This window comes from Tiliqua scincoides, chromosome 2 (genome assembly GCF_035046505.1).
Source record: "Tiliqua scincoides isolate rTilSci1 chromosome 2, rTilSci1.hap2, whole genome shotgun sequence".
In the NCBI taxonomy this organism is placed as follows: Eukaryota; Metazoa; Chordata; class Lepidosauria; order Squamata; family Scincidae; genus Tiliqua; species Tiliqua scincoides.
Window position 1 is genome coordinate 148,047,351 of NC_089822.1, and position 23,070 is coordinate 148,070,420.

At 44.9% G+C, this 23,070-nt stretch overlaps 1 protein-coding gene and 1 pseudogene across 4 annotated transcripts in view; one reads left to right on the top strand and one right to left on the bottom strand.

The window, feature by feature from the left end:
- Nucleotides 1-23,070, bottom strand: part of SDK2 (sidekick cell adhesion molecule 2) — a 357,514-nt gene that overhangs the window by 256,260 nt on the left and 78,184 nt on the right. The gene's annotated exons all lie outside the window — the stretch shown is intronic.
- LOC136642899 (5S ribosomal RNA) lies at nt 13,472-13,588 on the top strand (annotated as a pseudogene).

Genomic DNA, 23,070 nt, shown 5'->3' on the forward strand with positions numbered 1-23,070 from the left:
TGACACCTGGATGGGCCTATATTTTTATTTTTTATTTTTTTTTGGGTGGGAGGTGGAACCATATACAAGAAGAAATCTAAGCTGGACCAAAAAGGGGGGGGAGTACTTTTGCAAACATTTACACCTCCCTTAAAATATCCCTTTTTTGAGATTTGGGGGAGAGGCCACAATCACGAAGAAAGTGTTTGCCTATTCAGAGGGAGAACAATATTTCAAATCTGATTGGCTACCTGATGCCGCCATCACTCTCACAACACGATTCTCAATTGGCTCAGATCATGCAACCATAAAAGTAGATGCTGTTCAGAAGTATAAAAGGAAAAAAAAATGTGTGTGGTAGAAAAACGGCATGGCAGGGAATGATTAACGTTACAGGCCCCTGAATCCTCCCTCTGCCATTTTGTGCAAAAATGTTTGACTATAAACATCTGGTGCATTTGCTTGATTAAGGACTCCCAGCTCTATGGAACAGGAGTCTGCTGGAGTGGTAACTGTAGCAACTTCACAATTAGGAGGCAGCAGAGGGAGTTGGGAATTGTGAAGGACAGAGAAGGAGAAGTAACAGGCAGGAGGTGAAGAGGAGGCAGCTGGGCTTGCTGGATGCTCAGGCCTAGGGAAAAACATTCTTAGCAAAGGAAAGAGAACTAAGGCAACCCCAAAGCCAAATGTTTTGCACAGAGAAGGAAGAACTTTGCTGAAAGGGTTTCCTCTACTAGAGGCGATCTCTGCCGCCTGGCACTCTCACCAGTTTGAACATCAGTTTTAAAAGTTAGGACCTGCCTATGCCCAACACTGTTCACGAACCTTTTTTTCTAGGGGAAGGGATGAGTATAGCTAGACAGCATATGGGGCCAAGTTCCACTCCCAGGCAGAATTGCCATCAGACTCATCCTCCCCACCTCACTCTAAAAAAGGACAAAAGGCCAATTAAAAAACAATCTACAAACAACCCCCACCACTCCTTCTGTTCTGATTTGTGCTCTTCCCTTTTTGTTTATAGCAGATTATTGTGGGCACGGCTATTAATCTTTTTAACTCACTTTGTTCCGATCGCATTCGTCTTCCTCTTCTTCTATCTGTCCCCCTGCTGAGACTGGGAGTTTAAAATTCCTTCTGGCTATTAATTAAAAGCAAGCTCTCTGTTATAGTAAGTGTACTTGCCACAAATTAATAGCGGCCTTTCTTAATCAAATCTTATTTCCTCCAAACGTACGTTGCGGGAGTTTGGTATCTTGGTCCACCAGGGCGTAAAATTTAATTTCCCCTACCCCAATTCCTCACAATTTGGGTCAGATATTAGGAAGGAAGGAAAGAAATAAACATCCCAACCCATATCTGGACAAGTGTGTTTATGTTTCTTGTGAACTCAACTGACACAAAGTCTTTTTTAAAAACAGGAGATCAAAACAGTCCCAGAATCATCTCCCCAAAGATGCGTTCCATTTCTCAGCCATTTACCTCGTTTAGACGCAGCTTCAGAGGACAGTCTTAACATTTTTGCATTATTTAAAAAGTACAGAATGAATGAGCAAGTGGGTTTTATATTTCCTGATCTGTGTGTGGATTTCAATACATTACAAGACCCTTTCCCCCATGTGTCAGCTTCTTTGGGTAAGATGAGAATATTAACATCACACACACTTGCTACTTATGACATTCAAATCATTTATCTGCAGGAATAGTCATGACCTTTGTCTCCACAAACATGTTGCAGTCTCCACTTACCCTGTTGTCTTGTACCTGTGGGCCTCTGTGGGCCTTTGTTTGACTTCTGAAAGAGTGTAGCGACCAATAGTGGCTATAACCAGGACACTGCTGGTACAGATCTCACTTCAGCTCTGAAATCACTAGATGGCTTCAAGCATCTCTCAGCAAGCCTCTACTCTACCTTACTTGCTTGTTGTATGGATTATTGAAAAGATATGTGCATGGTGCTTCAAAGATGTTATCTCAACCATTGTTATTTTAATTATGCCACTGACCTTTATGACGGAGAATTCCCTTAGCACCCCTGAGGGCTCCGGAGAACACAGCAGCAGAACAGGGAATCTCAATCAGGAGTTTTGAACAGCTTAACTAATCTTTGTTGTTACCTCTTTGGGACTATAACAATTCCCCATAGTACCCAAGGATGTACCCAAGGGACTCTTTTTGAGGGTAAATTAGTACATTATGGCAATTGCACAGAAATTTAACACATGGTGCCTCTAATGGCATTAAAAGTTGGTTGCTTAGAGTCATTAGTCACATGGTGCACTGAGAATTACCTCAGCCCTACAACCACTCAGGAGTTCTCTTAAGTGAATATGTCCTTGATGCAATGAGCTCCTGGCTCCCAGGGAACAAGTCTGTTTCCTTGAAGCCAAGGGAGCTGACCTGGAGTAGATGAGAGAGACAGAGAGGTAAGTGGATGAAGCCTTCAAGGGATACAATGGAGGCATCCTACTCCTGAACTGACAGCTCCACTAATGTCACAGAGAATGAGAGTCAGCCCAAGGAAAAGGGAAATTAACCTTTAGAAGGGACCCATCCTTTGGATTATGACTCCACATCCTCTTGTGCCAGGGATGGTCCCCTGGGGCTCTGGGGAGGGGGCTTCTAAGTAGTAGGTGTTTCAGTCATTTTGAACATAGAAAGATGGGTTTTGTGACAAGTGTGTAAACCACATAGTAACTTGCCTGCAGCGATGACATTGGGAAATCGAATTCAGAAGTCCTGGAATCCAAATTTAGGTTCACTGTTGAAGGTAGGGTGTGACGTAGGGTGTGGAAAGCTATGACCCCCAGAGCAGCATTTTCAGAAATGCTGTTCAACATGCAGGGCCAACTAAACAGGCAGACCTGAAGGGTCTCAATGTGTGATGGTAGCGTCAGGAGGAGGGGTTGGGTTTTTTAATGCACTGGCGAATGTTTTGGGACAAACTAGGTCTATAAAAAAAAGGGTGGGGCTCCACTTGAGACTACTGGTGCTTAAGATCAAAAAAGGTTGCAAGCAGCTTTTAAACTGACCACTGGGAGAAAGTCAACAAGAGTTGGGCAACATCTGGTCCTAAAGAATGAGAGTGTAAATGTTCTAGATCAGTGGTTCCCAAACTGTGAGTTGGGACCTAGTGGTGGGTCGCAACCTGATTTTGGTGGGTCGCCAAAGGGCAATGGAAAGATCAGATAAAAATCAGATACTGTAGTTGCTAATTACCCTGCAAGGTGCTCAGCCCCTGCAGTTTGCAAGCATGTGTAAATATAGGGAGATAAATGTTTGATAATCTTTTTTCTGGTTATTTTTACTTATAAATTAAATAAATGTTATTTCTTCCTTTCTTTCTTTTTCAGGTCTGGTAAACCTAGATGGGTACCGATAGAGTGTCATTTTAAAAAGTGGGTCCCCATGCTAAAAAGTTTGGGAACCACTGTTCTAGATTATCCAGAAGAAGAAATAGTACCATTGGGAAATGAGCATATGATAGGTTAAGAAAAATGGTCAAAAAGAATAAAAGGTCACTGTAGAAAAATGCAAACGCCAATAAAACTTGAAAGAGGACAGAGTGCAGAAGTGTTTAAAATGCCAGAAGTCTATGAGCCGAGACTTTCTAACTCTCTAGAAAGGACAGAGGGGGCATATTGGTGGGGCTGCACTATATGTAAAAGTGGGTATAAAGTTCAACAAATAGGGGATCAGAGTCTTCCACGGAAATGCCCAGCCAATTAATAATTTAGTTGTCACTTTGCTGACAAAGCTGTCACTTTGATATGTCCTGTTCAAAATATTGAGGGTGACCTTGGCTTGGAGAAAGAAATCAGGGAGGCATCCATAAAGAAAGTGTTGTAGTACTAAGTGCCCTCAATTACCCTCACATAGATTGAATAAATTCAGGTACAGGCCATGACAAAGAGACAAAATTTATAAATACACTAGCAGCCCAAACCTACCTCCAACATTTTCCATCTTGCTGTTGAAGGAGAGCATCCCGCATGCTCTTGGGGGGGGGGGGGCAATCAGATACCCAGAGAGAGGTAAGTTAAAATTTGAGTCTCCTCAGACCAATGCTAGCTTGCTGTTCAAAGAGAGGAAGGGTGTGGGGTGGGCTGAAAAATTGGGGATAGGATCTGGTGTGCACTTTTTTCCTCTGAGACCCACTCCATACAGCCTGTTTTCTGCCCTCCCCAGTCAGCTCAGGAGAGGTAAGTATAAAACATTTTTACTTATTCTTCTGAAGGCAATGTGACACCTCAGACCTACACCAGCTCTTTGGCTGGAGTAAGTCTGAGAAGACTCCTAGGGGAGGGTCTGGGCCACAAAAGGGGGATAGAATCTCGGTGTGCATAGCTGCCACTGAGATCTTTCCCTGAACCACCTCTGAACCACCTCTGGCCCAACTTGCTCCCTGGCCCAATGCACCTCCAATTCTGATCCACCCCCACTGCTGACCTGCCTGCTCCAGTGGAGGTTCATGACCCACTGCTGGCAATACAGAGCTTACCAGCTCCTGTGCCTTTGGTACAGAGCAACCTGATTAACAACCTGATTAACAATAAGCAGGTCATGTGATAGTAGGCCCAGCCGTATGCTGAAAGATCATGAGATCAGCAGCATAAGGCCCAATCCTATCCTCAAGATTCAGCAGCGTATCTTCATGTACACAGCATAACGACAGCCCCACCAATCTAAAAGCTTGCCAACCAACGAATGTGCCTTGGACGCCAGTACAACCCTGGAAAATGCTGAGCTGACGTAGCTTGGACATAAACTTGGATGCTAGCACAACTCCATTGGTGAAGAAGCCAAAACAGGAACTGGAACAAGACATGGGGGCAGCCAATCTCAGTATACCAACCCCAATACTAAAGCCCCGGTCTTAATACAAGATATTGTGATGTCAGTTAGCTTGGATAGGTTTAAAAGAGGATCGAACAAATTCATGGAGGATGGGTCTATCAATGGTGGCTATTAGTCGTGGTGACTATGTGCTACCTGTTGATCAGCAGCAGTATACCTCTGAATACCAGTTGTAGGGGAGCAATGGTTGGAGAGATATACTGTATGCTTTTTCTCTTGCTTGTGGGCTTTCTAGAAGCAGCTGGTGGGCCACTGCAGTGAACAGGATACTGAACTAGATGGACCTTTGGCTGGAACCAGCAGGACTTTTCTTATGTGGTATCTCTGTTCATTGGAACTCCTACATATGTTGTGCCTGATGGTGACAAAGGATTATCTTGCGTGCAGGAAATGCAAAGTGTCAGCTTATCCCAGCTCAAAGAATATCATGGAAAACTTGGAAGGGGTCTCAGAGACCATTCGGTTTACTGACTTTGAATGACAGGATTCCTACAATAAACCAGGTAACTTTCCTATCACCAACTTCTCACCTGCAGCACCATTCTGGACCTACAGGGGCCTCTGGGCAGCAGGGAAGAGCAACTCCTGGAGGGAAAGTGGTGCTGGAACGATTTGTGCCGTGCTTATTTCAGAATAATAAAGTGCCTCAAATACTAGGTACTGTGCATCTTGGGGGGAAAAAAAGTCTGCTTGCAAGTTTATCCTCTACAGCAGTGCTTCTCAAACTGTGCGCTGGGACCCACTAGGTGGGTCACAAGTGAGTTTCAGGTGGGTCCCCATTCATTTCAATATTTTATTTTTAATATGTTAGACTTGATGCTACCATGGTAGGTGACTGCATTTGGGGAAATGTTACAGACCTGTACTTTTAACAAGCTACTATGTATAATCTTTTAACAATGACAGTAAATGGGACTTACTCCTGGGAAGTGTGGGTAGGATTGCAGCCTAGGACTGTTAAAAACTTTCCTGCTTGATGATGTCACTTCTGGTAATAACATCACTTCTGGTGGGTTCTGACAGATTCTCATACTAAATGGGTGAGAATCACTGCTCTACATATGATAAGTCAATTAGAAAAAAGGAAGGGACAGAAAAGGAAGGAAAAGCAGAGTTCAGAGGTTAAAGGTTCAGAAGAAGAGACACATTTCAGAAGCTGTTTGAACACTTGTGAGGAGGGAGAAAGAAAGGATGGAGTAGTGAAAGAGAAGATGTAACTGACATGTATAGGCAGAGTATCAGATCAAGAGGAGCTAAACAATAAGATTTAGAAGCAGCAACTTACTGAATTCAACAGGAAATGGGAGCAAGTGAGAAATTCTGCTTCTCTGCAGAAGCGCGCGTGGCCTCTGGGACACCAAGTGCCTCTGGGAACAAAGTGCCAGGTAAGGCACCGCGAGTTCAGTAGCAGGGCGAGGAAGCCAGGGCCCCAGACACTGCCCTTCTCTTCCCTGAGAAGAGGGCAGCAAACCAGTGCAGGATTGTTTAAGTACCCCTAAATAAAAACAACAAAAAAAGCTATGCAGTCAGACAGCCAGCAGCAGGGCGGGGGCTATCCAGTGTTTTGCATCGAGTGTTACATGTATGACTATATGCCTCTGGGGCATGTCATGGGTGTATCCTTGGTGTAAGGAGCTCCAGGGTCTCAGGGAACATGTCCTTTCCCTTGAAGCCTTGGTGGCTGACCTGGAGAAGCAGAGGCAGGCAGAGAAGGACCGTGGGGAGACTTCCCGGGACGATCAGGCTTCGTCCCAACCTCAGGCGTGCAGCTCCTCAGCTGCCCAGGTGGGAAGTCTCGGGGCTGGAGGACATCATCCTGGATAGGAGGGAAACAATCCTCTAGGGTGGACCCCTTCTCCAGGGGACGGGCCCATATCCGAACACACTCAGGATACTCCTCGGCGGGGGGTGGGTGGGTCGGGGGCTTCTTGTAGTGGGGGATTCGATTATTAGAAACATAGAGGGGGGGGTTTGCAACAGATGTGAAGACCATATGGCGACTTGCCTGCCTGGTGCGAAGGTTGCGGACATCACCTCGTCTAGACAGGCTGGTAGACAGTGCTGGGGAGGAGGTAGCGGTTGTGGTGCATGTCAGCACCAACGACGTGGGCAAGTGTAGCCGGGAGGTCCTGGAGGCCAAATTTCGGCTATTAGGTAGGAAGCTGAAAGCCAGGACCTCAAAGGTAGCGTTCTCTGAAGTACTACCTGTTCCATGCGCAGGGCCAGCTAGGCAGGCGGAGATCAGGGGTCTCAATGTGTGGATGAGACAGTGGTGTAGGGATGAGGGGTTTAGATTCGTTAGGCACTGGGGAACGTTTTGGGACAAGCGGGGCCTGTACAAGAGGGACGGGCTTCACTTGAACCAGAATGGAACCAGACTGCTGGCGCATAACGTTAAAAAGGTGGCAGAGCAGCTTTTAAACTGATCCCTGGGGGAAGGCCGACAGGAGCCGAGGGGCATCCGGTTCGGGACTCCTCATCCCTATGGGATGAGGATGGGGAGGTTAGAGAACAACAAGGTAAAGGCAGAGTAGGAGAAGAAATTGGGAATGGTAGCATGATGGGATGCGATAGATGGTTTGGCACAATAGAGGATGCGGAGACAAAGGAGCGAATAAGTAGCCCATCCTGGGGCATTCCGTGTACAAATACTTTTATGCAAATGTTCGAAGTCTCCGAGCAAAGATGGGAGAACTGGAATGTCTGGTGACAAGGGAAAATATTGACATAGTGGGCATAACAGAAACCTGGTGGAATGTGGAGAATCAGTGGGATACCGCAATCCCGGGCTATAAACTCTACAGGAGGGACAGGGAGGGGCATGTTGGAGATGGGGTGGCCGTTTTTTGTTAAGGAAGGGATAGAATCCAGCAAAGTAGAGATTGAAGGTGGGTCTGACCACCGTAGAATCTCTGTGGGTTAAATTACCAGGCCTGAGGAACGATGTAATACTGGGGGTGTCCTATCGTCCTCCAGACCAGAAATCAGATGGGGAAATGAAATGAGGAGACAGATCAGGGAAGTGACAAGGAGGGACAGGGTTGTAATCATGGGGGACTTCAATTATCCTCATATTGACTGGGTCAATTTGTGTTCTGGTCACGAAAAGGAGACCGGATTCCTTGACATGCCAAATGACTGTGCCTTAGAGCAGCTAGTCATGGAGCCCACCAGAGGACTCTGGATTTAATATTGTGCGGTACTCAGGACCTGGTTAGAGATATCAATGTTACAGAGCCATTGGGGAACAGTGATCATGCTGTTTCGACATGCACGTTGGTGGAAGGATACCGGACAAATCTCTCACAAAAACCCTTGACTTCCGACGGGCGGACTTCCCTCAAATGAGGAGGCTGGTTAGAAGGAGGTTGAAAGGGAAGGTAAAGAGAGTCCAATCTCTCCAGAGTGCATGGAGGCTGCTTAAAACAACAGTAATAGAGGCCCAGCAGAGGTGTATACCACAAAGAAAGAAGGGTTCCACTAAATCCAGGAGGGTGCCCGCATTGCTAACCAGCCAAGTTAGAGAGGCTGTGAAGGGCAAGGAAGCTTCCTTCCGTAAATGGAAGTCTTGTCCTAATGAGGAGAATAAAAAGGAACATAAACTGTGGCAAAAGATATGTAAGAAGGTGATACGGGAGGCCAAGCGAGACTATGAGGAACGCATGGCCAGCAACATTAAGGGGAATAATAAAAACTTATTCAAATATGTTAGAAGCAGGAAACCCGCCAGAGAAGCGGTTGGCCCTCTGGATGGTGAAGGAGAGAAAGGGGAGATAAAAGGAGACTTAGAGATGGCAGAGAAATTAAATGAGTTCTTTGCATCTGTCTTCACGGCAGAAGACCTCGGGCAGACACTGCTGCCCGAACGGCCCCTCCTGACCAAGGAAGGTAAGTCAGAGAGGTTAAAGGAGAAGATGTTTCAGACCTCATTGATAAATTAAAGATCAATAAGTCACTGGGCCCTGATGGCATCCACCCAAGAGTTATTAAGGAACTGAAGAATGAAGTTGCTAATCTCTTGACTAAAATATGCAACTTGTCCCTCAAAACGGCCACGGTGCCAGAGGATTGGAGGATAGCAAATGTCACACCAATCCTTAAAAAGGGAAAGAGGGGGGACCCGGGAAACTATAGCCTGGTCAGCCTAACATCTATACCGGGTAAGATGGTGGAATGCCTCATCAAAGATAGGATCTCAAAACACATAGACGAATAGGCCTTGCTGAGGGAGAATCAGCATGACTTCTGTAAGGGTAAGTCTAGCCTCACGAACCTTATAGAATTTTTTGAAAAGGTCAACAGGTATGTGGATGCGGGAGAACCCGTAGACATTATATATCTGGACTTTCAGAAGGCGTTCGACACGGTCCCTAACCAAAGGCTGTTAAGAAAACTCCACAGTCAGGGAATTAGAGGACAGGTCCTCTCATGGATTGAGAACTGGTTGGAGGCCAGGAAACAGAGAGTGGGTGTCAATGGGCAATTTTCACAATGAAGTGAAAAGCGGTGTGCCCCAAGGATCTGTCCTGGGGCTGGTGCTTTTCAACCTCTTTATAAATGACCTGGAGACAGGGTTGAGCAGTGAGGTGGCTAGGTTTGCAGACGACACCAAACTGCTCCGAGTGGTGAAGTCCAGAAGTGATTGTGAAGAGCTCCAGAAGGATCTCTCCAGACTGGCAGAATGGGCAGCAAAATGGCAGGTGTGTTTCAATGTAAGTAAGTGTAAAGTCATGCACATTGGGGCAAAAAATCAAAACTTCACATATAGGCTGATGGGATTTGAGCTGTCTGTGACAGATCAGGAGAGAGATAGAAGATCTGTCTGTGACAGATCAGGAGAGAGATTGGGGTGGTGGTGGACAGGTTGATGAAAGTGTCGACCCAATGTGCGGCGGCAGTGAAGAAGGCCAGTTCTATGCTTGGCATCATTAGAAAAGGTATTGAGAACAAAATGGCTAATATTATAATGCCGTTGTACAAATCTATGGTAAGGCCACACCTGGAGTATTGTGTTCAGTTCTGGTCGCTGCATCTCAAAAAAGTCATAGTGGAAATGGAAAAGGTGCAAAAGAGAGCGACTAAGATGATTACGGGGCTGGGGCACCTTCCTTATGAGGAAAGGCTAACGTGTTTGGGCCTCTTTAGCCTAGAAAAGAGGCGTCTGTGGGGGGACATGATTGAGACATACAAAATTATGCAGGGGATGGACAGAATGGATAGAGAGATGCTCTTTACACTCTCACATAACACCAGAACCAGGGGACAGCCACTAAAATTGAGTGTTGGGAGAGTTAGAACAGACAAAAGAAAGTATTTCTTTACTCAGCGTGTGGTTGGTCTGTGGAACTCCTTGCCACAGGATGTGGTGATGGAATCTGGCCTGGACCCCTTTAAAAGGGGATTGGACAAGTTTCTGGAGGAAAAATCCATTACGGGGTACAAGCCGTGATGTGTATGTGCAACCTCCTGATTTTGGAAATGGGCTATGTCAGAATGCCAGATACAAGGGAGGGCACCAGGATAAAGTCTCTTGTTATCTGGTGTGCTCCCTGGGGCATTTGGTGGGCCGCTGTGAAATACAGGAAGCTGGACTAGATGGGCCTATGACCTGATCCAGTGGGGCTGTTCTTAAGTTCTTATGTTCTATGTTCTTATTGAGAAGTTGGATACAGCAAGTTTTTGACAGTAGTTTGAATAAAAGAGAAGAAGATAGACGAATCAAAGTGGACTCTAAGGAGGAAAAATATAAAGAATGAATAAGAAGATGAATTACCACTCCTGGCTATGAAAGACTGCCTCAAGAGAAACCAAGAAAGCATAAGTCCACCATAATCAAGGAGCATAATAAGGAGAGATGAAGAGTGATCCAGGGTATCAGACACTGTGGTGCATCAAGCAGAAGAACAACAAAGAACTGATCATGTATTTAAGGAAGTAAGAGATCATTTTGAAAAATGCAAGTGTGAGTGCTGCAATGACAAGAATAAAAACCAGTCCAGAAAAGGATCTAACCATGAAGTATCAGAAAGAAAATTAAGAGCCCAATCCTACATATTTTGTCTCTCCCACCAATGCAGTGACACCAACATGGCTACCTTGGCATCCTTTGGAGGGGAGGAGTTGTGGAGGTCTCCTCTGAGTAAGGGAACATTCAATGTCTTACACAGGGTTAGCCTCTGCAGCAGAGAGGCATCTACTTGGACCTGCACTAGAGAAATCACTAGTGCAGGTCTGTTCAGACCCATGCTAAACAATTGGGTCTGGGAAGGGGCCTAGGAATCTGCTCCCGTCCCAGACCCAATCTGCCCTTCCCCACCTCCATTGCTACCTCATTCTGCCACAAAGACTAAGAACAGGCCAACCTCTTCAAAGGTCAACGTAGGCTCCATCCATTTAATCTCATTTCAACCTCATTCCAGAATAGCAACCAGTCTAACTGCAAGCCTTGTTTGGAGGTCTGTAAATGCACTCACAATGCCCTGGCAGAAGATGGTGGGGTGAACACCAGTATTGCAAAGTCATCATCTCCCCTTCATCTTCTTGTTTGTGACAGATTCTTCTTTGCTGTGCAGATATTTTTCCATCAAGCCAACACATGCTCTGAATATTTCATAGTATCTAGTGGTAAATGTTTTGTACACAGACCCTGATTACCCAAATTTCATTTGAGTGGGGTAACCAAGATGGGGGATAGAGGCATACACAATGCAGTGACTCAGAACATGGAGTAAATTGCCTGACATGTTACAGAGGGGGACAGACACGAAGCATAATTTTCAGAGGCAGCCCCATGATTTTCATAATGACTACTTTGATGCTGAATTCACCTTCACTACCTAGCCACTTTTCGGTCCAACCTTATGACAACATGACTATTATTTTCATATGCACCTGTTTGGGCGAACACTCTGACAGCTCACAGGCCATTTCTTTTCTCAAACAGAGGGCAAGAGTGAATTCTTACTTGAATGATTACTGTTTTCTCCAAACTGCATTAACATTTATACAGTAGTAGCAGTAATTGGCTGAACTCCTGCCCCTGCTGAAGTCCACAGCAAAGCTCCTACTGATGTAAACTCATTCCTAAAAAAGAGAGCTGTTCTCTCACTCTAAGAATGGGCCTGGTCATAACATTGAGATACATTTCACCCCTGGAATGTTTCACTGAAAACATTACAAACAGGAAAAGAAATGTATGACCCTCATTATACAGAACAGAAAACAAAGAAACGAGAAATTAAATCACTACTTCAAGTCCACAGCAAAGAAAAAATGGACATCAAATCAAGTTCCACTCACCTTCAGACAGAGTCTCTGGACACCATCTGCATCAATTTGTTCCCCAAGATAAGCAGTTATAAAGATACACAGCATGGAGAATACACATTCCTAAAAAAGCAAGAACTTACAAAGCAGTGGTTTTCAAGCTGTGTTCTAGAGAAGCCTGGGGTTCTTTGGAAGTTTGTCAGGGTTCCTCAATGAGAAAATCAGAAATGGTGGATAATATTTTCTTGAAAGACAACTTGTTATATCAGCTAGTCTTCCCCTGCAAAATGCAGCCACAGATGAGTGTTGTACGGACACGTGGTTAGTTCACATGTGGCAACAGTGAAGCCCCCAAAGCCTGGCCAAAGCCCCATGTGATCCTCAGGTGTGCTTACAACGTCCAAGAATCTTTTGCAATGTGCAGAGGATTCCATGACACAAAAATCAATTTGGATACTTGATTTTATTTATTTATTAATTTATATTCTGCTTTTCCACCCCACTTAAGGCCCTCAAGGCGGCTTACAAAATATGTCAATACAGTAGATAAAACAATGCTAAAACATTAATATAAAAACAATTAAAACCATAAAAACCAATAAGACACAATTTGGATCACAAAGATGTTTCATAAAAAATGCCAGTCCCCCAATGTCAACATTTAAAAGCTTCCCTAAATTAAAATAGTCTTGAGACCTCACTGAAAGAACTTCAAAGAGGGAGCTCTGTTCTCAGTTCCAGGGGGAGGAAATTCCATAGATAGGGAGCCACCACCAAGAAGGCCCTATTTCTTGCCGCCACCCCCCTCAACTCTACTGGTGGCACCACAGTTAGAAGGGCCCCCTCTGGTGACCTGAGAGAACGGGTAGGGTTATATGGAAAGAGGTAATATATAAGACTAGAAGAACACAGTATTTTTGTGAACTTCCATTTTATTTTCGTTAAAGCAATGACAAAATAGAGTGGAACTTTTCTTTTGTTTCATTTGACAGCAAACAGCATCATCTTTCTTTGCACTCCAAAGCATTCCCACGTTGTTTGTTGCTTTCCTTCTTGACAAACACTCCTTTGGTGCCTCTTGAATATGCAGTTGTATCTAAAGTTGACGTAGCTACCATTTGTTCGCTCTTCATTCAGGCACCAAGGTCACAGGGAAAAAAAAATGTGAGTGAGAACATACAAGAGAGCCACAGAGAAGGCCTGCATTATTAGGAAACTATGCTGATTACTCTACATTCTAAAGTACTGATAATGTACTGAGAACACAAAAGCCAAACAAAGAAGGAAGTAAACTGCTATAGTCCTCTGACCCAGCCATTGCAATAAGAATACTTTATCACAGTGGAAACGGCAAAAGAAAAACTCACAACAAATAGGTAATCACTCTCCTGCACATGCCCGATCTCGTCTAATCTCGGAAGCTAAGCAGGGTCAGGCCTGGTTAGTACTTGGATGGGAGACCACCTGGGAATACCGGGTGCTGTAGGCTTATAACATGGTCTTTCGAGACTGAAGGTTGCCAACCAGGAGACAATGTATACTGCATATTCTAAGCACTTTGCGCACAAAGGATTCTGTAAAAGTATTCAAAGGAAGAGGGTACATATCCTGATCCTTGGAGAATGGTTAAAAAAGAAATCAAATCATGATCTTGGAAGAAAGAAAGTTTATGCCCCAATCCTCACAAGGGCCTGCGCAGGCGGAACGTGCGTTCCACAGGTGTTCGCTGTTGTGGAAACAACAAATAGTCTTCCAGTACGCGAAAAGACTATAATAACGTGTCTCAGTTAGTGGCAATCCAGAATCAATAAGGATGAGATATCCTGTGCTCACATAAAGAAACGACAGCCTTGCTACAGAACAATTGCTGTATACTTTTTCACCACTTTAAAAATACCAGAGAAGACAGTACTCACGCAGAAACATACACAACTTTTGAGAGGGTCACAGAATGTTTGGGGGGGGGGGAGGAGGAGGAAGAAGAATGTAGCTGTGTTGCTCATTGTAACAGATACCATTCAATAGGTCCCTTTGATATTGTTGCAAGCTCATTCTGGGGAAAAATAGATTTTCCCAGCAATAAAGTATTGCTGTTTCAAGGGCTGAAAACAATATGATTTTCCCCACAACCAGTTGCTACAGCACCTTTACTATGCAGGAAAGAAGAACAAAGCAAAGCAAGACAAAAGGTTTGGCTGGAAAGGCCCTTGAGGGACATGACAGTGTAAATGGACAGACTCCGAGAGGGTTGAAAGAACTGCCAGAACGACAAGCAGGTTTTCAGTGTCTGAATCACAGCTGAATAGTCTTCTCTTTTTATACTTTAATTTGATTTCATACTTTTTCAAAACATTGGCAAAAGTCAATTAGCTAATTTGCTTTGTTTGCAATTCATAGATTTACAATTTGACAATTTGCAAGCTGTTGTTTTGGTATTGAACTTGCTCAAGTTCTTGCCCAACCTCTAAGGCACGTTAGCACATGGTTCAAACCTTGTTGACTCGATAGGTAATTTCAAATTACAACACTGGGAATTCACAAATTGCAGAGCAATAAAGAATAAGTGGACATTGCCTCTTGCCTTCCTAAACCTGAGATAAATCTCAGTTTGAATTCATTCCCCTGCACATCTTTTTAGCACTGGTCTAATCAAAGGCCACTGACAGTTAAAGGGGAGCAAGGAAAGGTTTGAGGGACTAAAGTAGCTACATACTCTGGCTGCAGCGTCTTTGCATCAAACTTTACCTACCACCTGTGCTGACATTCCACATCTCTATTCAATGGTCATGTGTCCTCCTCCTCTCAAGGTCACCCCTGCCCTTCACAAGGATACTCTTCATAGGTGATTGATGGGTCTGGCTGGAACAACGTACTCGTAGTTGCATCTTGGTCAACGAACTGGCACCACATTTTCTTCCTGCAAACTCTACTGTTTGGCACCAGGACCCCATGTACAGTGCAGCCATCTGCTAGGCCCAGCTTACCTTGCTTGCTGAAATGGATCCATCTAGAAGCTGACAGGCTCCTGCTGAGAGCCATCAGGCAGTGAATGGAGAACACAGTGAGGAAGTGTGGAACACACCACCAAGGTTACTAGAGTGGAGGTCTTCTTTTGGCAGCAAGGGCACCCCCTTCCATCCACTCCTCCTCCCACTTTATGGACCTGTGTGCTTAGGATCCTCTGAACAGCATCTAGCATCCTTAAGGAAGGCCCTGATGCCATTATATGTGTCAGCTGCTTAAAAGTCTAAGAAGTTTCTGCATAGCTGTTTTTCTTTCTATTCTAAACAATACCTTCTTATCATTGCCTGAGAGACTGTGACTTGCAAAGGTCACTCACGTCAGTTTAATGATGAATGTGGGTTGCCCAAATTCTAGGTAAACTCTTCCTCCGTGGGAGTGGATAAAGGACGAAAAGAGCTCACAGTAGGGTCAAGAATTGGTGCCAGACAATGCTCTTACAGTTTCTGGCCCGTATAGATAAAAGATACCATCCATACAGTCCTTGCTTTGTTTGCATAACGAAGTTCAAAAACAGAAGCGGTGAGACTCAAAAGTACTCTCCAAATGGCAACTAAAAGGCAGCAAGAGTCTGGTTAGAGAACCCAGGAGGCAAAGGATTAAGCACGTCCAGTCAGCAGCAGCTTCAAATCCATGCAAGGAAGCCAGAAGCCAAGTGGGGTACACAGGAGACAGGTCAATGCAAGATGCTGCATCACTGGTGCCTGCCTTAGCTCTGCAAAGGAAAGACTCCACTTCTGCTCACACTTATACCAGTGCAATTTGACAAGCCGTCCAACATTACAGCCAGACAAGTTTTCCCATTTCCCTTTTCTGGCTTCCCACTGGTTGCACTACCTTCTGAGGGCTTCATATTCCCTTGGGCTCCTGGCATAGGATGCAGATTCCCAGAGCCAATGGGGAATCCTGGGGTTTCCTGTAGCAGCACCAGGAAATTCTTGGGAGGGAACCCACAAGAGTCTCTGTCTGTAAAGGATGTTCACCACACTTTCTATAGATCTACATCTTTCTATGATGGAACCTAATGAAGTGGGTTTTTCATAGGTGAGGTGACCTTATTAACCCTATGTATTTGCAGACCCTTTGGGAGGCAGGTCTCTTCCATCCTCTGAAGAGGACATCAGTGGCCTAATCTTAAGATCAGGCTAGCTCATGACAGACCCCATCAGTGCCTGAGTACTAGATTTCAAAGAAAATGATGCAGCTTTACAGAACACCAGGAAAGAAAGGGGCAGGATAATAATGTTTATCAATGGGGGTGGATGGGGAAATGTGTGTTTGGGGGCCCTGGGCCAAATGCATGTTTTACTCTGCAGTTTTTAGGTTTTACAACTTGGAAAAGGACCATTGTTTGGCAGTAGCATGCATGTAGAAGCTTCCAGGTTCAATCTTTTGTATCTCTAGGTAGGGAAAGAAAAACCCTTCTCTGAATCCTAGGAGAACTCTTGTCATTCAGTGTAGATAATACTGACTTAGGTATCAGTGCAATAAGGCAGCTTCTGATATTCGACATGGAGCACTCCTGCTTTAAGCTGTGATGAAAGGTTCATGAATCCATCTATATTTGGACCAAATTATTTATCCTTAAGTCTCTCCTGTTCCTCCTGTAACCCTCCCAGTCACCAGGAAAATAAAAGCAGAAGAGCACTAAAAAACGAGAGACCACAGTTCCAAGGCAACTCAGCTGCTTAAAGCCAAAGCTTTCCCAGCAGGACGTGGTGGCCAATTCCCCTGCAGGAACATATGGTTATAAAATCACCTCCCGCCCACAACCCCTCGCTTGCACTCATATGACTGTGTCTGATCAGATTTGGGATTTCTTACATGGGATAATCAGATTGCAGGAGGGCAGTAACTGGATTAGGCAGAAGGTTTCCAAAGCGAGGGAGGCACAGGCCTGAAGTAGCTGCTAAGCAGTGCATAAACTTTGAAGCGCGTGATGTGTACAAGGGCAGCCTAGTCTGGCTCTACGGGTGTATTTCATTGCTTCAAAGCTCCTAAAAAGGCAAAGTCCTCAAGGGTGAAATAACTGTGCTGCCTTTCCTGATCCTGTGACATATTTGAGGAGGGCCTAGTGATTGTGTCAGACTGACTCTTGGGTTTATAGTGACTGTTCCTGTCATCAGTGGGGAAACTGGGCTTTTATAAAGTGAACCAGGGACCCTAGCAGTAGGGTTTAGGTGCTTTACATCCTGTGCCACCAGGGCAGCAGCTCCTAGCTCTTAAATCAGCTGAATCTCTGTTGTGTTACAGCACCACTATTATAATGGCTGGAACTAGCACTGTGACTTCAACAGGTCAGACACCCTGAAATGTGCCCCCGATTCCCCTGCAAAACACAAACGTTCAATGGCAGGCGTGCAGAGGTTCCTTGACATATGTCAAATTGGAAAGCATCCTGTCAAGGGAGGAAGTTTGAACTTGTGATACTCCATTGTGTATCAGCTACAAGGGCTGTTGAATACTAAATACTGTTGCATCTCAACTATCAAGTAGAATAAAATATCAGTGGTCAGATATCAAAACTGAAACAAAACATCCCTGGATGTCAAGCACAACTATCCATATCCATACTTCAAAAATATGCAAACAATTAGAGATGGTTTAGAGAATATTTGACACCAAGAATTGCAAAAGAGAATTTTGAGGAGCATTTGTGGGTGAAAATTCAGTTCAACTCCAGATCCTTTGCATATGGTTCTGGGCATCTTCGCACTGCAGGCCAACCAACATGGATTTTCTAATGCTTTCAGAGCCAACATAATTTGTGAATGAAATGAAAAATGGGAAGCTGCTTTTTACTGAGACAATCAGTCTACCTTGCTCAGTATTATCCACACTGGCTAGCAGCGGCTTTTCAGGGTTTGAGGCAGAGATCTTTCTCAGGCCTATTTGGAAATGTTAGGGATTGAATGTTAGGCTGGCTGAATTAAGCTAGTGTGGAGTCTGTGGCATATGTTATAAAGGGGCACCTGCAGCACATAGGCCTGGCAGAAGTGGCACATGGCGTTGAGACTGAGGTCCAGCAAGTCAGTGAAGTACACCGTCTTGCAGCATGATGGGCTCTCCTGCAGCATTGGCCTCAAGTGCCACTTGGCAGGAACCAGCAGTAATTTGGCCCACCAGCACAGCATCAGACTGGGGGGCACCGATGGCAACACGGGCTCTCAGCCACAGGATGACGGCAGCAGAGAGAGGAGTGGTAACAGTGAGCAAGAATGGGGTGGTGGAGGCTACAGTGGTTTATTTCCACTTGCCATGACTGCTCTTTCAGCTCTCAGGCGGTTGCCAGATTGTGAGATGCTGATTTCGCCAGAGATAGGTTGCAAGTTGAAAGTGCAGAGCCTGTAGCATATGCTACTTTTGCTACATCAATCTGGCACTGGTGTTCTGAACCTTCTGTCTACAGAGCAGGTGTATTTCTTCCACTGAAATACGCCCCCCTCCTTAAAATATGGAACTTTGTTTCCCTATTGGGTACAAGGAGGATGATAAAAAAGACAGAAAGAAATATTAACATAAGAACATAAGAACAGCCCCACTGGATCTGGCCATAGGCCCATCTAGTCCAGCTTCCTGTATCTCACAGCAGCCCACCAAATGCCCCAGGGAGCACACCAGATAACAAGAGACCTCATCCTGGTGCCCTCCCTTGCATCTGGCATTCTGACATAACCCATTTCTAAAATCAGGAGGTTGCGCATACACATCATGGCTTGTCCAGTCCCCTTTTAAAGGTGTCCAGGCCAGTCGCCATCACCACATCCTATGGCAAAGAGTTCCACAGACCAACCACATGCTGAGTAAAGAAATATTTTCTTTTGTCTGTTTAACTCTCCCAACACTCAATTTTAGTGGATGTCCCCTGGTTCTGGTGTTATGTGAGAGTGTAAAGAGCATCTCCCTATCCACTCTGTCCATCCCCTGCATAATTTTGTATGTCTCAATCATGTCCCCCCTCAGGCGTGTCTTTTCTAGGCTGAAGAGGCCCAAACGCCGTAGCCTTTCCTCATAAGGAAGGTGCCCCAGCCCCGTAATCATCTTAGTTGCTCTATTTTGCACCTTTTCCATTTCCACTATGTCTTTTTGAGATGCGGCGACCAGAACTGGACAGAATACTCCAGGTGTGGCCTTACCATAGATTTGTACAATGGCATTATAATATTAGCCGTTTTGTTCTCAATACCCTTCCTAATGATCCCAAGCATAGAATTGGCCTTCTTTACTATTGTGTGAAGATACCAAGTGCGAAGCTTGAGTTTCAAGATGCAACAAACTGGAAGGGAGGAAAAGATGGTAAACATACAAGCCCTGAATCTGAGACAAGAAAGATGGTTCCTAACTCCAGCTCTGAGCACTGAGCAACTGGCATTTGCTTTGCTCAGACCCTACTGTCTCTCAAAACCAGATGGTGACAGGAAGTCTATAGCTTATCCTTTTGTGCGCTGCACAGCAGCCACAGCTAGCAAAGGTCCTGTGATTGTCCAGCGAGGAAGACAACTGAGAAGGCAGAATGCCAGAAGGAGAATGAGGAATCTGGCCTTGGCTGTTGTGTAGGGGCACTAGAGGAGAAGCTACAGGGGCTGAGGTGAGACAGCAGAGTAAGCCATGGGGCAGCTGAGATACAGCTAACATGGCTATGCTCTGGGCACCTCCTCAGTGTTGGACAATTCACACTACAGGTTAGATCTGGCACAGTGACAGCTTCTTCCACTGCACAGCATAACTATGTGCAAAGATCAAGCTTCCATCAGAAGACCCTGCCAGTGTTTTTTTGGGGGAGGCACAGCCTGCCCGCTCCCTGCAGGGACATCCACATACGTGTGACAGAAATGAAACGTGCTGACAGTTTACAGCACTGACAAGCGATTTGACAGTGTCCAGAGACAGGCCGGGCTTGGAAAGAGCGCCCCGGTCTTGTCATGGGCGATGAGGGAAAAGGTTGAGAAGGTTTCTACGCCTCTTCCTACCATGTTTATACAACTGTCTTGCACTCGGTAGATCGCAGGCTGACAAGTTCCTGATAACTTTTGTCCTAGTGACCTCAGCTGCTTTTAGCTGATGGTCCTGGAGTTGCACAGAGGTGTTCAATCTCTTTGCTCTGTGTGTATATGCACACATGCAAACAGGCAAGTCTGCTTAGAACAAAAGAAACAGAAGGATGGAAGGGCTGCCAAGTCTACCCTCTTAGAATTTTGACAACTCTAGGCACACATTCCCCCGACCCATTACTAAAAACAAGCAGACTCCATGACTTCCATATGGACGTAGTTCTTCCTTCAGCACTACAAAATCTAAATATTTAAAGTTGCTCTGGTTTCTTGTAATGTAAGACACACACACACACACACACTAATACACACACACTCCCAATCCTTTCCACAGTACAAAACAGAATGTGCATATGGAAACGCTGTTTGGTTCAAACTCCTTGCTTGTTGCTGTAGCCACCAATTCTTAAAGAGAACTGAGAAACTGGAAAGCTTGTTGGTTCCTTGTACTTACACAGATGAAAACATATGAGAGTATTATTTTGCTCCTGATATTTCAGATAGGTTGAAATCTGCTTTGAGAAGCACGATGATCAAAGGAGGAGGCTACCCTCCCAAACACACAAACCAACTACGTATAACAATAGGAAAAAACCACAAAGTGAACCTTGTGACACCTTAACAAATTTATTGCGGTATAACCTTTGTTTTTCATCCGTGAAAGCTTATGCTACAATAAATTTGTTAGCTTTTAAGGTGCCTTAAGACTCTCTGTTGTTTTTGGCATGGCAGATTAATACAGCTACCCCTCTGGAAATAGGAAAAAAGTCAAAATGAAACAATAAACCAAAGGAGAATTGCTACGAAGTATCTTTCCAATATACATCACAGCACTGAAAAAGACTGGGCACCATAAAACATCCTGGGATTATTGGAATCTGCCCTGAGCCTTCAAGGTAGGGTGGGATAGAAATCCAGCTTCATAAATAAATCTACAGATTCTAGATTGGGCATTTTAGTGCATTAATGTTCCCTAAATTCTTCCTAGGATATTCCAATTTACCATCTGCCCTTAAATATACCACCATTGAGCAGAGTGCTTGGCTAGTAATGGAATAGCCTCCTTCTGACAATTCTGGGGGGTCCTTGATGCTTTGTCAGCTGCTTTTAATTGTTTATCCTCAGGCCTTGTTTATGAGCCGATAAAATCCATTGCGAAGCAGGGCTCCCCTTGCTCCCTCCCAAGGTTTCTCAGGGGTTCAGTAGCATTTACTGCGCCATGAGCTCTTCAGCCTCTCACCAGCCAATTACCAGCTCGATGTGTAGTCTATAAAGGAGGATTTGTGTGATCTGCCTGTAGAATCCTTGCACATACAGAATTCACTGGAAGTCTGCAAACAACAGGTCAGAAACAGACTTTCTCCAACATCCTAGTTTGGGGACTACTCACAACGATAAGGAAAACACAGCATGACTGTCTTGAGCTAGAACTTCCATGGTTCAAGATGACTGTAGACAACCCTTCCTCCCCCATCTCTGCCAACACACACAGCTTGCCTTACAATATGAAACAAAGAATGCAGCTTCTTCCCCCATATCAGTAGCAGAATTGTAAAGGCCAGACCAGACCAGAGAACCATGGCTCTTTAGGGACAAAGAGTTCCAATCTAATCTAAGCTGACAAAGTCCTCAAATTGGCTAGGCAGCCAGGAAGGACTGCCACTCTTTCCTGCTTCTACACCCCATTGGAAGGGAAGATTAAATGGAAAAGTATCACTAGAGAAGTATCACTGGGGGCAAGGAATGAATAAATAAATAAAATGAAGGGGGCTTGTAACTTCAAAGGCTGTCCCAGACTCAGTGTGTAAGCCGACTAGTCAGCAGTTGATTGACAAGGCAATGCTAACTTATAGCCCATCTCTGTTTAAAATTTAAAAAAAAAGAGGAGGAAGCACATTAACATTAACAGTATTTATATACCGAAAAGAAAAACCACAATGCAAGCGTGGACTGGACATATCACTTGGACATAAAATTTTAGAGAAATGCTTACCATGAAATTATACACCTTGACCACCCCCAAGTTACATCCACTAACATAACAGATGTAACTTTCCTAACTAGTGACTCCTGGTTTTCTGTAAAGAGATGCTGGGCACATCTTGCATGCTCCCTTTTCCTGTGTGCACGCAAATGTACGTGTGCATGTCTGCGGGTCCATTTTATTACATTTTTTCTAATTAATGTCTGCTTCCAGAACAAATGCTCAACTACTGTAGGTCTCCAAAAAGCCCTGGGGCTGGATTGTTAACGAGGATTTTAATTTGTTAATTAAAAGCAGGATGCCTTCGTAGCAAGCTGCTGTGCTACAGCCCATCTCTCTGAGGAGGCACAATGGAAGGAAGGGACTCAAGACACCTTCAGACATGCAGCGCATGAAATTAGGTCCAAACAAAACAGGACTTGACTAGGATACAGGAGACAAAGGGTTTGTCTGGTCTAGCACCATAGCCAGCCCGGTCATTGCACAGATGGGGCATTTGGGCTTGCAGAGAGCAGCAAGCAGCCAGCCCTCAGTGTTCCTCACGGCAGAGAGATGGAAGGAAAGCTCTTGCCCATTCTTAAGAATTCCCCGCTGATATTATGGTACATATACTGCAATGAGGCCCTCATGTTTGGCCTCTTATAATGTCTCTTATAGACTGTGTCAGTTATATCTGTGGAGCAGCAGAAGCTGCCAGCAAACACTACAATGACTGAGGTGTCATTTCTCTGTGAGGAAAGGTCACACCAGCATTTTTTCAGAATGGTTTTGGGCCTAGCAGAAATTGCCTTATCCCCTTTCACCAGTCCCCTCACCCACCCTCCCACATCAAGGGAAAGGGACTATCTGGCGTCAAACAGTTTTTGCCCCAGGCACATTTTTCATTTGCATCTCTGGGCCTGGCCCCAAATCAAT